This window comes from Wolffia australiana, chromosome 11 (genome assembly GCF_029677425.1).
Source record: "Wolffia australiana isolate 7733 chromosome 11, ASM2967742v1".
In the NCBI taxonomy this organism is placed as follows: domain Eukaryota; kingdom Viridiplantae; phylum Streptophyta; class Magnoliopsida; order Alismatales; family Araceae; genus Wolffia; species Wolffia australiana.
The window spans coordinates 10494892-10507741 of record NC_135845.1 but is presented as its reverse complement, the minus strand read 5'-3'; the positions used below and the strand labels follow the sequence as shown (position 1 = coordinate 10507741).

General features: G+C 39.3%; 1 long non-coding RNA gene and 1 other non-coding gene across 2 annotated transcripts; one reads left to right on the top strand and one right to left on the bottom strand.

The window, feature by feature from the left end:
• Window positions 1-3558: 3558 nt before the first annotated feature.
• On the bottom strand, window positions 3559-5005 carry LOC144709386 (uncharacterized). Its single transcript, XR_013583017.1, has 2 exons — window positions 3959-5005; window positions 3559-3879 (listed from the first exon to the last, which is right to left on the bottom strand). It is a non-coding gene; the product is annotated as an uncharacterized LOC144709386 (long non-coding RNA).
• Window positions 5006-10343: 5338 nt separating this feature from the next.
• TRNAT-UGU (transfer RNA threonine (anticodon UGU)) lies at window positions 10344-10416 on the top strand. Its single transcript has one exon. It is a non-coding gene; the product is annotated as a tRNA-Thr (tRNA).
• The last annotated feature ends 2434 nt before the right edge of the window (window positions 10417-12850 follow it).

The following is a 12850-nucleotide window of genomic DNA, read 5'->3' as shown; positions in this document are numbered from 1 at the left end:
ACAACGAAAAACAGTGATAAAAATCTCACTATTTTCCTCTTCAAAAGCAGAAAATGTATAGATGTGGTGGATTGGGAGCAGCCTTCAAAAAAAATGAGGATGATTTTTTGGAGAATCCTAGAATGTGAAATGAAAGAAAAAACAAGGATTTAATGTATAAAATGTTTCAGAATATTGGAAAAATCTGATTATTTTGCTGACATGCTAGCAATCGATTTTTAAGGACAGATAAATTCCAAGAGACTCAAACTGACCTAACTGAAGGATGCAATATCTAATGATCTAGAAAGATTTTCAGGGTAAAATGACCTAACTTTAGGATGCAATATCTAATGCAATATCTCTCTTTTCCCCCTCTATTCATGTAAAACTTCTATTAGAACTTCTCCGACATTGGTAAGCCGATTAAAAAAAAAGAGATTTCAAGATTCATCAATATTTGTTAGTGTCCATGATTGATTTAAGTTACAAGGGCAAAACAACTAGGTCGGCTCTCCCATTGCTGAAAATATCGTTGGCTGTAGAAGAACATATGGATATATGGTGAATTTCTCACACTTATTTTAGCATATTCTTCATCCATATCCATCCATCCATATCCATTTATACAGGTCTATCTATACATATCATATATAGACATTGATGCATTCATTTCTAACTCTTCCAGCATCATCATTCACTGTGCCTCATTTATCCCATGATAATCAACATTTATGCATAAATTCACTATTACATTTATCTATCATTATCACGTTCTTACCACGCCATATTTCTTATGTTATAAATTACCTCTTCTGATCCCCTAATCACCAAATAAAAAGACATTAATTCACTATGGAGGCGACAGTTGCTCATCACTATCTAATCACATATTTTAGATTTAAGGTTTCTCTAAATTTTATTAATTATCTTAATTATCACTGTGCAATTAATACCCCAAATTTGACTTTATAACTCTCCCATCTCTAACATCAATTTTCTCTTGTGATGTTGTCTTTGAGAAAACTATATTTATACCGTCCAAAATTTATGTGCTCTTTTTATCTCATGTTCCTTATACCTCTCCTAGCATTTTTGGATCCCCACTTTATTATCTACTTTTTCCTATTCTATTTAACCCCCCCGCCCCACAAATCATCTTCCTCCTCTCCTTCTGTACATATTCTCAAAGCATCCTCTTGTGCCCCCTTCACCCATACCACTAGTAAAGGCCACTTGTCTCATCCTCTTCTTGTTCCTTTTCTTTAACTCTTCTTGAAGATCTATGAGATCTTCCCACCGTCAAGGCTTGCTTGTGGAATGAACGGAGTGGGCACAAGGTAAAAAGGAACAAGCAGGGGCGACCTAATATTTTGATCATGTAGATAGATATAGAGACTGTAAACTTTAACAACTTGAAGAGTCTCTCTCAATGAGCAAAACAAGGGTGGAGGTATTTCCCCATAAGGTAATATGATTATTTGATTAGATATTTACCACTTCCATGACGTGATAAATAATTTTCTAAGCACCCAGTCAAAGCTCAAAACCCTAGGAATTATACTATTAAATTCATTAAATAGAATAATACATAGGCCTAGATGATCACGCTAAAATACTCTTTTGGGCATCAAAAGATACTCTCAAAGTTTTGGACTTTTTATGAAAACAATGAAAAGATATAATGAAGTCGATCAAACCCCAATAACTCAAGAATTGGGCCACTGGAGTTGTTAACTGAACTAATATATTGGCCGAGGGGATCACGCACAAATTTTGTTTTAGACATCAAAGATATACTTAAAATTTTATAGTTTTTACGAAAATGTCCCATTCATAATAAATACTAGAACACCCTAAAAAATTTCACCCATGACAGAAGTTTTCAGGTTCCCTTCATTTGTTTCCCTTCTTCTCTTGGCTCCTCTCCACTCCCGATTCAATTGGACCATTATAATGAAGTGAATCAAAGCCCAAGAACCTAAGAATAGGACCATTGGAGTATTTTTTGATACAAATGGTCCATATGATCACATAAAAATCATCTTTTAGACATCATAAGATATATTCAAAAGTTTCCATGTGATTTAGTTGCTAAGTAGAATTAGTAGAGTGATTTGTTCGTTCAAAATCTCATATGAGTGTTCTTGCATTCTTAGAGTGAAGTTCTGAAGGAGGGGCATTTAGATCAATACCTTTGAGGAGAAAGCACCACTCAGCTCTGTTATCACGTGGCGACAAGGTTGATGTGATCTTCATCTTTTTAGGAATTACATCTTTGTCTTTTCTCCTAGGCTATCATCATCAATAGTCTAGGTTCTTTATGCAGCCCATGAGCCCAATTTATGAGGCCCAGTAGCAACTAGGGACCCAAGACGGAGATACTTCATGAAGCTGACAATATCTGCATAAAGTTACCTAGAGACCCACAAAGTCCACCAATATATGTTTATCTGACATAATCCTCTAACAGATTCTTCTTCTGCTAGAATCTGTGGAATATATCTAGGACACCTTTTTAAAAGGTGTAGATACTCTGTTTTATCAGGTTAGAATATTTTAGAATCACACAATATCTTGCGACAGATTCTACAAGCCCCAGAATCTGTAGAGTATCTCTACTCAAGCATGCCGTGCTCATGATCTTGTTGGAGTTCTTTCCCAATGGTTTAAGTTGTCTTTTCAAGAGTATTGATATGGATGTCCTTACACTGTAAGTGGCCAATATAATGTCCCTTGCATCCTTGAAGGAGGATGATTGAATTAGATTATTTTGTTGAGAATCTTATTTCAACCCTTTGTGTGGACTCAAGCCCAACAGCCTTGTAGAATCAAGGACTGGAAAAGCTATTTATGTGGATTTAGGAATTGATGGCTTCAAGTAGAGCAAGTGTTGTGGATTCAAGTCAAGTTCCTATGTTAGTTATCTGCTAAGTTTGCATTAGTTTTCACCATCACATATGCCATCTCCAAATCCACTCCTCGTCAGCACACATCCCCATCCATCTTTGTCACCATCGATGATAATAGTGTGAATGGAGTGAGAAGATAAATTTTGAACAATGAAAACAATGATGGTAAAAAATATCTTCTCACTCCATTCACACTACCACCATCAATCATCACTCAGTGCTACCGAAGCACTAGCCAAGGTATTTACATACAATTAATTAGTATTTTAATTATCATTTACCATTCTCTTTGATTTCATCATCCGTAGCCATTTGGAATGATTAACAGATGACTAAATAGATTGACTTTCACCATCAATCATCATTAAACCATAACAGATGACAGATGGTGATGACGGAAATGACAAAACAAATGATAAAGATGATGAATATTGAATGAAAAAATATGGATATTTTTTAAAAATGTAATGATGATGTTTTAATGTGTATCATCTTCTTTCTCTTATTTCTACTCTCTTCCTTCCCTTTTGGATTGCTCCTTTGATTTTGTTTGTACCTGCCTATTCTTCATCACTGGCTCTTAGTCCTCTCTCTCTCTCTCTTGCTGCTTTTGATATCGGACGTCGTCGGGGACATCGCCCAGTCAGCACCGAGTATGATGGCTTGGTACCGATAATGGGTAGTGATATCTAAAGTCGACGGTGTCATCGTCCGACGGATAGAAACCCTAACGGGTTATGTAACTATGATGTAATGAAATGTGTCCTACGTGTCGTACGTGCAGTCTCCGACTCAAGGGAGGCACCGAGCTCCGCTTGGACAGGGTTATCAGGTGACGACGGCGGTGGCCTCTCGAACCTCTTCGAAGCAATGTAGGCATCTACAGCCGAACGGACTCAGTCTGTAGGGCTCACACGTAATGGACGCACTCTCTGTACCGGTAAGACACTCAAATATTGTAGTTTCTCTCAATACCTCTTTCACCTACCTGCCACGAGCACGGTGGAGTCAAGACAAAAGAATCCTGCAAGCGATATTTAAACGATCGATGAGAGAGGACGGTGTACCTCGTCGGCATGGCTCGTAGTGCAGAATCTATCGATGATCAGCGACGGGCGAAGCGGGTGGGGCAGAGAGGCGCCGGAGAGCGGTCGGCAACTCGACGAGCGATGTAGGTGCCAGAGCTACTGATAAAGGTCGGAGGACTCATGAGGGAAGCAAATCAGATAATAGTGGGAAGGGGAGGCAAGCTAGCGGCGGGGGGCTGATGTAGGGCTTGGGACGCCTGAGATGCTGAAGGGGCTCGACAAGCGATCCTCAGGCCGACGGGCCAAGAGATGGCGTGCAATCGCAACAGGGGACTCAACCATAGGCCTGGTCCGTATCCATTCCGAGAGTAGCTATTGAAGTGCGGTGCCGGGGCAGCGACAACTCCAGAAGACTGGTGAAACTTCGAGTCAGCGAGGCTCGGGGCATTCAATCAGGGAAAACTAGAGGGAGGGTGAAATTGCAGTTGGAGTTATCGATTCCCAACAGATCGTGCGATTCACAGGTGAATCGCACAATGAATCTCGCTGGAGTAGATAGGGCCGTCGTGCTCCCGAATCTGAAACGGGAAGGGACTGCCGTCGCCGTTACAGATCCCCAACAGACTGTGCAACTCATTGGTGGTTCACACAACGAATCTGGCTGGAGTCGATAGGGTCGTTGGCCCCCGGTTTCCAAATAAACCGTGCGTTTCATGGTGAAACTTCACAGAGAGTTCGTCGGGATCGAAGCGGAACCGTCATAGTCCCAATTTCAGCCAGAGGGAGGGGAATGGGCGGTTCATCTCCGTCCTCCCCAGTCGACTCAGGGGCAAAGATCGAGGGTCGTTCTTCCTGCGTCGTTGGTGAATCTGAATCCGTCTTCTACCCAAGAAATCGTCCTCAATTCCGAGTCTGCCCAAATCTGGAAAATGGGAACAGGTTGCTCCGTGGCTTTCTGTCACAGTCGAGCCATGATGGACCTGATTCCCAGTCTTCTCTGCTCAGTCTCTTCCCACGATTCCTCCTCCCCCTTCTTCTCTAAGCAAGGGAGGGAGACCAAGAGACAATTCAACAACGAAATGTTAACTTGCTTCCTGGTCTAATGAGCTAGGGCGCCCCCTCTTTCCTTATAAAGGGGAAGAGGTCAATTGGGCCCCCTTAGGTGGGTCAACAAGGGGGGGAGAAGGGTCCACTGAGGGGGCCCTAATATAATGGGCTCCCTCGTTACAAGATAAAGAGGGGAAATTAAAATAAAAGAAAAGAAAAGAAAGAAACAAGGGCACAAGGGAATGGGTCCAAAATGGCTAAGGACCCCGCCCCAAGGACAACAAAATACGGCATGGGGGTCGTCAAAGTGCAAAGAAAATGGACGAATACGAAGACAGGAAAATGCAAAACACAAGAAAACAAGAACGATGAAAAACAAAATGCAATATCGAGCATCTTTCACCCAGCTTTCGATGACGGTGGCCAGTGGCGCGGACGACGTCGTCGGTGATCCTTGATGGCGTGTGCCATCAGCTTTTCTCCATCTCCTGCTGTCTCTGTCTCATTCCTTCTCTTTCATTCTCTCTCTCTCCATCTCTCATTGTCCCCGTCTCCCTCACCCTTTTTGTTCTGTCTCCCACTCCATCTCTCGTTGACTCTATCTACTCCCACTCTTTTGTTCTCTCTCTATCCCTCTCTCCCCATCGCCTTCTCTCTCTTAGTCCAACTTTTGCCATCTCTATCTCCCTCACTCTCTTTCGTTTTCTCTCTCTCTCCAGCTTTCTCTCTCTTTCTCTCTCATGTAGTTTCTCTCTCTCACTCATCCACTTCATCTCTCGCCGTCTCTGAATCCCTCACTCTATTTTTTTCTCTTGAGCTCTATCGCTCTCTCTCTTTCTCTCTTTCTTCATGACTCTCAAGTTGTTGTGCACTCTCTCTTTTTCTCTCTATTTCATCATCCATCCATCTGTCATTTCTTCTGTAGTACATCTCGGACGAGTGACCAAACAGGTCTGATGATGGTGTTGTGACACTGCCATAATAGGTGCGGATGACAATTCAAACGAAAGGCAATCAAATGTCGTGGATGGATAAATGAACATATATTTGTTCAGTCCTCTTCCATCTGTCCAAAATCATCATTCATATTCCGACTAGAAACCCTAATTTTCTTTCATAAAAAATTTATTAAAGTTCCAATTTTAAATAAATTATGTTCATTAGTAAATTAGATTCATTATTTTTTCACCGTTTTATAATTATTTTGGATTACTTTTCACTTGTTGATTTTATTAATTTCAATTTTATATTTAAAAATTATGAAAAATCATTGTACTGAAAATTAAATGTATAATTCACTTATTTAATATTGTTCCTTGTGGATTCAATCCTCACTATTTATGCGCTCTTAAGAAAGATTATAAATATTGTTGTAGATTGAGACAAACAACTAATCGGTGAACTGTTGTTTGGATTCTTATCTTTGTTATTTTGTAAGGTATCAACCTAAATGCTGGAGCCAATGGTTGCATAGGCTCTACTGCACTATCTACCAATCAACTGACAAAATGATACTGTTCCAAGTTGTACAGAATCAGCAGCCACCGATTCTTCTATCTTACATCTCTGTTTCCTCCCCCTTTGATGATGTGGGTTTCCTGCTCTATGACCGCATTGCCATCTAAAATTGCTGCACTAAAAGCTGGGTTGTGCTAAATCACATAAATGTCGATGTCGAGAAGCATCACCACCACATGGAGCAAAAAGTGCAGAACCTCATCTACCTTAAGTTCCATCCATATGGAGTCACATGCCATGTGCTCATGGGAGAAGCTCTCACCCCATTATTTTGGGCCTAGTGTTTGTCCATCCCAAGATCGATGTTGGATGACGAGATCAGGATGTATGCTGAGCCATATATCATCTTACGAGAATACAATATGGGGTTGATCAACCAGAGGAAGTATGTATAAAAGTTTTTGTCCCAAGAGAAAATCCTATAGTCCCATCTGTCTTCTGGGTTTGGAAGAGTGCAGATTTTCAAGAACGTGAATCCTATGATATGTTAGGAATTTCTTATGATAATCATCCATGCCTTAAACATATTTTGATGCCTGAAAGTTGGATAGGTTGGCCTTTACGTAAGTCACTTCTTGAGTTCAGGCCTAGGGCTGCCTTGGGCGGCAGCCTGGAGCGGTCTAGGGCGGCGGCCTTGGGCTGTCTTGTGCGGCAACCTAGGGCGGCCTGGGATGGTAGTCTTGGGCTGCCTTGGGTGGCAGCCTGGGGCGGCGTGGGGGCGGCGGCCTTGGGCAGCCTTGGGCGGCAGCCTAGGGCGGCCTGGGGCGGCGGCCTTGGGCTGTCTTGGGCAGCAACGTGGGGTGGCCTGGGGCGTCAGCCATTGGCTGCCTTGGGCAGCAGCCTGGGGCGGCCTGGGGCGGCGGCCTTGGGCAGCCTTGGGCGGCAGCCTGCGGTGGCCTGAGGCAGCAGCCTTGGGCGGCAGCCTAAGGCGGCCTGGGGCGGCGGCCTTGGGCTGCCTTGAGCGGTAGCCTGAGGCGGCCTGGGCGGCAGCCTAGGGCTGCCAAGGGCGAGGGACAAGAAGGGGAGAGACAGAGAGAGAAGAGGGAAGGGGAGGAATGGAGACGAGAAGAAGGAAGGCAACTGCGATGCGAGGTGGTGGCGGCGGCGGCGACGGAGGCGGCGGAGTTAGGGTTGAAGAAGGGATAGGGAGGCTTGGGCAATTGTCCAAGAAGTGTTAAACAAAAACTCAATTCTTGAGTTATGACTGCCTAACTGTTTCTTAAAACAATGGCCTATACATATAGGCCTTGGAGGAAAGAGAAAATACAACTTTAAGACGAGAAATTAAAGACGAGAAATTAAAGATGCAAGACGTGCTTCATGTCACGCCAAGGGGCAGTTGTTGATCTGCCGTTGGCGACGTGTCATGATGCGCGAAGTAGCGTGCGTGCGTGCAGCCGTGCGTAGCGGAGACGGTTGCGGCGTGTCCCTGGCGGAGGTGTTGACGTCGGTTGACTGTGGCGGTGTGTCCGTGGCAGAGACGTTGACTTCAGTTGATGGGGGTGGCGCATCCGGTGTTGATGCGATGGCATCCATGGCGGAGGTGCTGACGTCAGTTGACTGTGGCGGTGTGTTCGTGGCGGAGAGGTTGACTTTGGTTGATGGCGGCGACGCGTGTGGTGTCTGTGCGATGGTGTCCGTGGCGGAGGTTTTGATGTTGGTTGACAATGGCGGTGTGTCCGTGGCAGAGACATTGACTTCAGTTGATGGCGGCGGCGCAGCCGGTGTCGATGCGATGGCGTCCATGGCGGAGGTGTTGACGTCGATTGACTGTGGCGGTGTGTCTGTGGCGGAGACGTTGACTTCGGTTGATGGCGGCGGCGCGTCCGGTGTCGATGTGATGGCGTCCGTGGCGGAGGTGTTGACGTCAATTGACTGTGGCGGTGTGTCCGTGGCGGAGACGTTGACTTTGGTTGATGGCGGCGGCGCGTCCGGCGGTGATGCGATGGCATCCATGCCACCACTTGGTCTAAACATAAAGTGCTCAGATCTTTTAGTGAAGGAGTAGAGTAAATGTGAAATACAGTGAATTTTGAGTCACCGATGAAAAAGAGGAAAAAAACTTAGGATGTCAAATCGGTTTTTTGGGGATAGAGGGACCTTAACCCTCATGATTTCTAAAGTCGACGGATTTTCCTCTTATTATAAATTTCACTGTTGTCAGTAGTGACATGTAGAATGGGAGTCTCTCTTTATTCTCGTCCAATTTATTTTATTGTCAAAATAAGAATAAATCAGACTATGGAGTGAATGATTTGGTTACTGAATATTCCACTATTACTTTAAATTCGAAGGAATTCAGAATAACTTTTAAATCTGAAATTAGAAATTTTTTTATTTTAATTTATCAATTTATAGATGTATTAAATATTTAAATTAATATTCTGGATTCAGGTCCTGATTAATCAGTTGAAATATCAGTATATATACGTGTGTGTTTGGTATAGATGGTTAGCCTTTCTTAGATAGAAAGAATAATTCCAGATACCAACGTAATGCAATCAACTCCATTTGTTAGAACATCTTCCATTGAGTCTCTGCACCTATCCTTTTTCTCATAACAAGGATTTGGCTCAGGATTGCCCCTATTTAATTCCAGGGTTTCTCTGAGTTTGGAAGTTACCACTTAGTAGGTTTCCATACCAAGGCTCAATGCAATTAAGTCCGTCGCGTCTACCTATTTTTCCATATCCCCTTTCTTTTTATTTCAGACCAGAATTCCATTGTCATCCCTTCCACTTCTTTTATTTCTATTTTAGAAATCCAAATGTGGAGTAAATTAAATTAGCTACTGATTTCTATAGTATAGCGAAAAAGTATTTACTGCTCTTTTTTGATCTATTATCTCGTTTTAACCTTGTCAAATGATCCATATCCCAATCGAAATTGATTCTATCATTGATATATCTACAATTCAATAGTGATAAGATATATCCCTAGATGTATGTCTCTACCAACTTTATTTTTACATTGGTACATGGAATACTAGAACGGTCGATATTTAATCTTCTCTGTTTTGTCCTATTTACTTACTTTACAAATGAAACCAGAAGACTATGATCTGGATTGTATCTTTATCCTTATCTTAGACTAAATCTGCTATATGCCGAATAAAAGAGATGGGACTAATACCAAGAAAAGACTATATATAATAAGACCCTAGTATAACTATAATTGTTCTAATTTAATTTCATTTTTTTATTTTTTTTAGATTAAAAAGATTTTTATTGAATTCATCAATTCATATTTAATACATTTTTATAATTTTTTATAGTTCTATTTAATTATCAATTTAAGTATTTCATTCTTATGAATTTTGATTTTATACTAAAATTATATATATATTAGTTCCTTCCATTAGTAATTTAACTAATTTATTCAAAAATTTTATCAGTACTTTTTAATATAGTCAAATTGGATTTTAGTTAGTTTTGGTATTGTTATAAAAAACTTATATTCTTACAATATAGAAGGTCTAATAGAGTCCTTATAGAATTAAGTAGATTAGCTAATAAATAGTATAGTTATAATAGTTAAGTTAACTACTCTAGTTATTTGTTTTCTTTTTGTAATTAACTATAATATAGTTAAGTAATATTTTTTTTTACTAATCAATGTTTAAGATAAGAATAAATACACAACTATATACTATTACATTAGACAAAAAGGACTCTAATACTAGACTAGAGAGATATAATATAGGCTATGTATAAGATAATAATATACAAAAAATATAACATACAAAGAAAAGACTATACAATAATTCTGAAATGAAGAGGAGATAAGAAAAAAATAAACTGAATCGTAAATAGTCAAGATACTCATAATTTGCGTGCTATAAGTTAGTTTTGTTATGTGAGCCCGCTTAGCTCAGAGGTTAGAGCTTTGCATTTGTAATGCGATGGTCATCGGTTCAACTCCAATAGCTGGCTTTTCCCTATTATCTGATTTTTTGATGATTGATGATACCCACTTGAAATCAAAAAAAGTCAAAAGACTGCTCTTTTTTTTCCTTTCGTGAAATGTTGAGTTGCTCATTTATTATATTATGCGACACTAACTTCCACCTATGCATGAAAAATTGGAGTAATTAGATTTCTATCCAACAACTCTAGAAAGAACACCCATCATAAAACGTAGTCTTAATCTCATATCTATATCTCTATACATGTATCTCAATATATATGGATATCTATCTATAACTATTAAATCTAAATAAAGTATAATAGAAAATATCTAATTCTAATAAAACATGTAAAAAAATGCGTATATATAGATACAATTCCATTTCGTTCTTGTTTCTAATACTTCGTAGATTTTTCTTTGCTTTGTTTATGCTTTAGTTCAGCCTTAATTTAGAATTTTTCCATGAAATTTCAATAAAGGAGTTTTTATGTCTCGTTACCGAGGACCTCATTTCAAAAAAATATGCCGTCTGGGGGTTTTACCAGGACGTGATCTTAAAAACCAATTGCGTCCCGGTAAAAGATCACAATATCATATTCATTTAGAAGAAAAACAAAAATTGCGCTTTCATTATGGTTTGACAGAGCGCCAATTACTTAGATATGTCCATATCGCTAGAGAAGCCAAAGGATCAACAGGACAGGTTTTACTACAACTACTTGAGATGCGTTTGGATAACATCCTTTTTCGATTGGGCATGGCTTCAACTATTCCTGCAGCCAGAAAATTAGTTAACCATAGACATGTTTTTGTTAATGGTTGTATAGTAGATATACCAAGTTATTGTTGCAAACCCCAGGATATTATTTCAACAAGGATAATCAAAGATCAAAAGCTCTGATTCAAAATAACATTTCTTCATCCCCCCATGAGGAAGTACCAAAACATTTGACTCTTGACTCAATCGAGAATAAAGGATCAGTAAACCAAATAATAGATAGTAAGTGGATCTGTTTGAAAATAAATGAGCTCTTAGTTGTAGAATATTATTCTCGTCAGACTTAAACAAACAAAAATCACAAGGAGAGGCTTGGATAATTTTGTCCCCTTTTCGCAGAGAGAAAAATAGCTAAGGGAATTTGAAGTTTAAGCTAAGGTCTTTTGATCTAGATTTTTCCTAATTCTGTATTACAAGAATCAGGAGTAAAATTTTCATTCCTTTTTCGCATTTTTTGGTATTTTTATACTACAGTAATTAGGAATAGAAAATATCATCTTTCATATCAAATAAAGGTAGAAATCTTATAGAGGAGAAATAAAGGTATAAATCGTTATTTAATAATTTGTGTTAAGTAGGATTGGTGAATTAAGTGAAGGTAGAGAAAAGGAAAGAGAGGGATTCGATCCCTCGGTAAACAAAAGCCTACATAGCAGTTCCAATGCTATGGCTTCAACCACTCGGCCATCTCTCCTACATAACATTATCTTATTATTGACCACAAACCGACTGAATAGCGAGTAATTCTATTTTTGCAGTATAGGTATAGCCAATCCATTCTAATGATGGAAATAGAAAAACTTTTCAACAAATAAAATACTCAAAAAAAAAACAGTCAATAGATTTTTAGAATTAAGGAAGAGGGGATATACATTACAATTTGGTATGACAAAAATATTTTTTTATTTTATATATATATTAGACTGACTAATACCAATGACTTAACCTCAACTAAATCAACTGACTGAAGCATTGCTATTTTAGACTGTGGTTAGATTTAGACTATGGTTCTGTTGTAAAAAACGCTTTTCGAGTCAACCCCTGATGTCTCAATGGCAACTCCTCTAATTATCTACCCCGTGGATCTATTACAAATGGATGAATTCTTCCCTAAGTTTTTCTATTTCAACTTTATAGTGTATTAAACACATTATAAAAACAAACAGATGAATAGAGAATATTTCTTTTTTTCTCTTTTCTTTAAATCATGATGAAATAAAACTTCTTAACTTAAGTTCTCAGAATCTGCAGTGGAGGAATACAAAGCTCTTGATTCTTTAAAAAATTAGTTAAATTAAATGGGTCATACATAGTTCTATTCATTGAGATACTACCAAATTCAGATGAAATTACAATTATAGTAAATCTTATCTCGCCCGACAAAGGGCACAATTTGAGTGTAAAGTCTAGTCTACCTTTTTAGAATTAGTCTGTTTTTATGTTATTTTGTACTGTAGAATTCACTTGTTTGTTAGATCATTTTCCTTAAGGTAAATGAGAAGAATTGTAGAATGGGTTGCTAATTATGCCTAGATCTCGGATAAATGGAAATTTTATTGATAAGACCTTTTCAATTGTAGCCAATATCTTATTACGAGTAATTCTGACAACTTCAGGAGAAAAAGAAGCATTTACCTATTACAAAGATGGTGCGATTTGATTTTTTTTTTAGCTATCAGTCT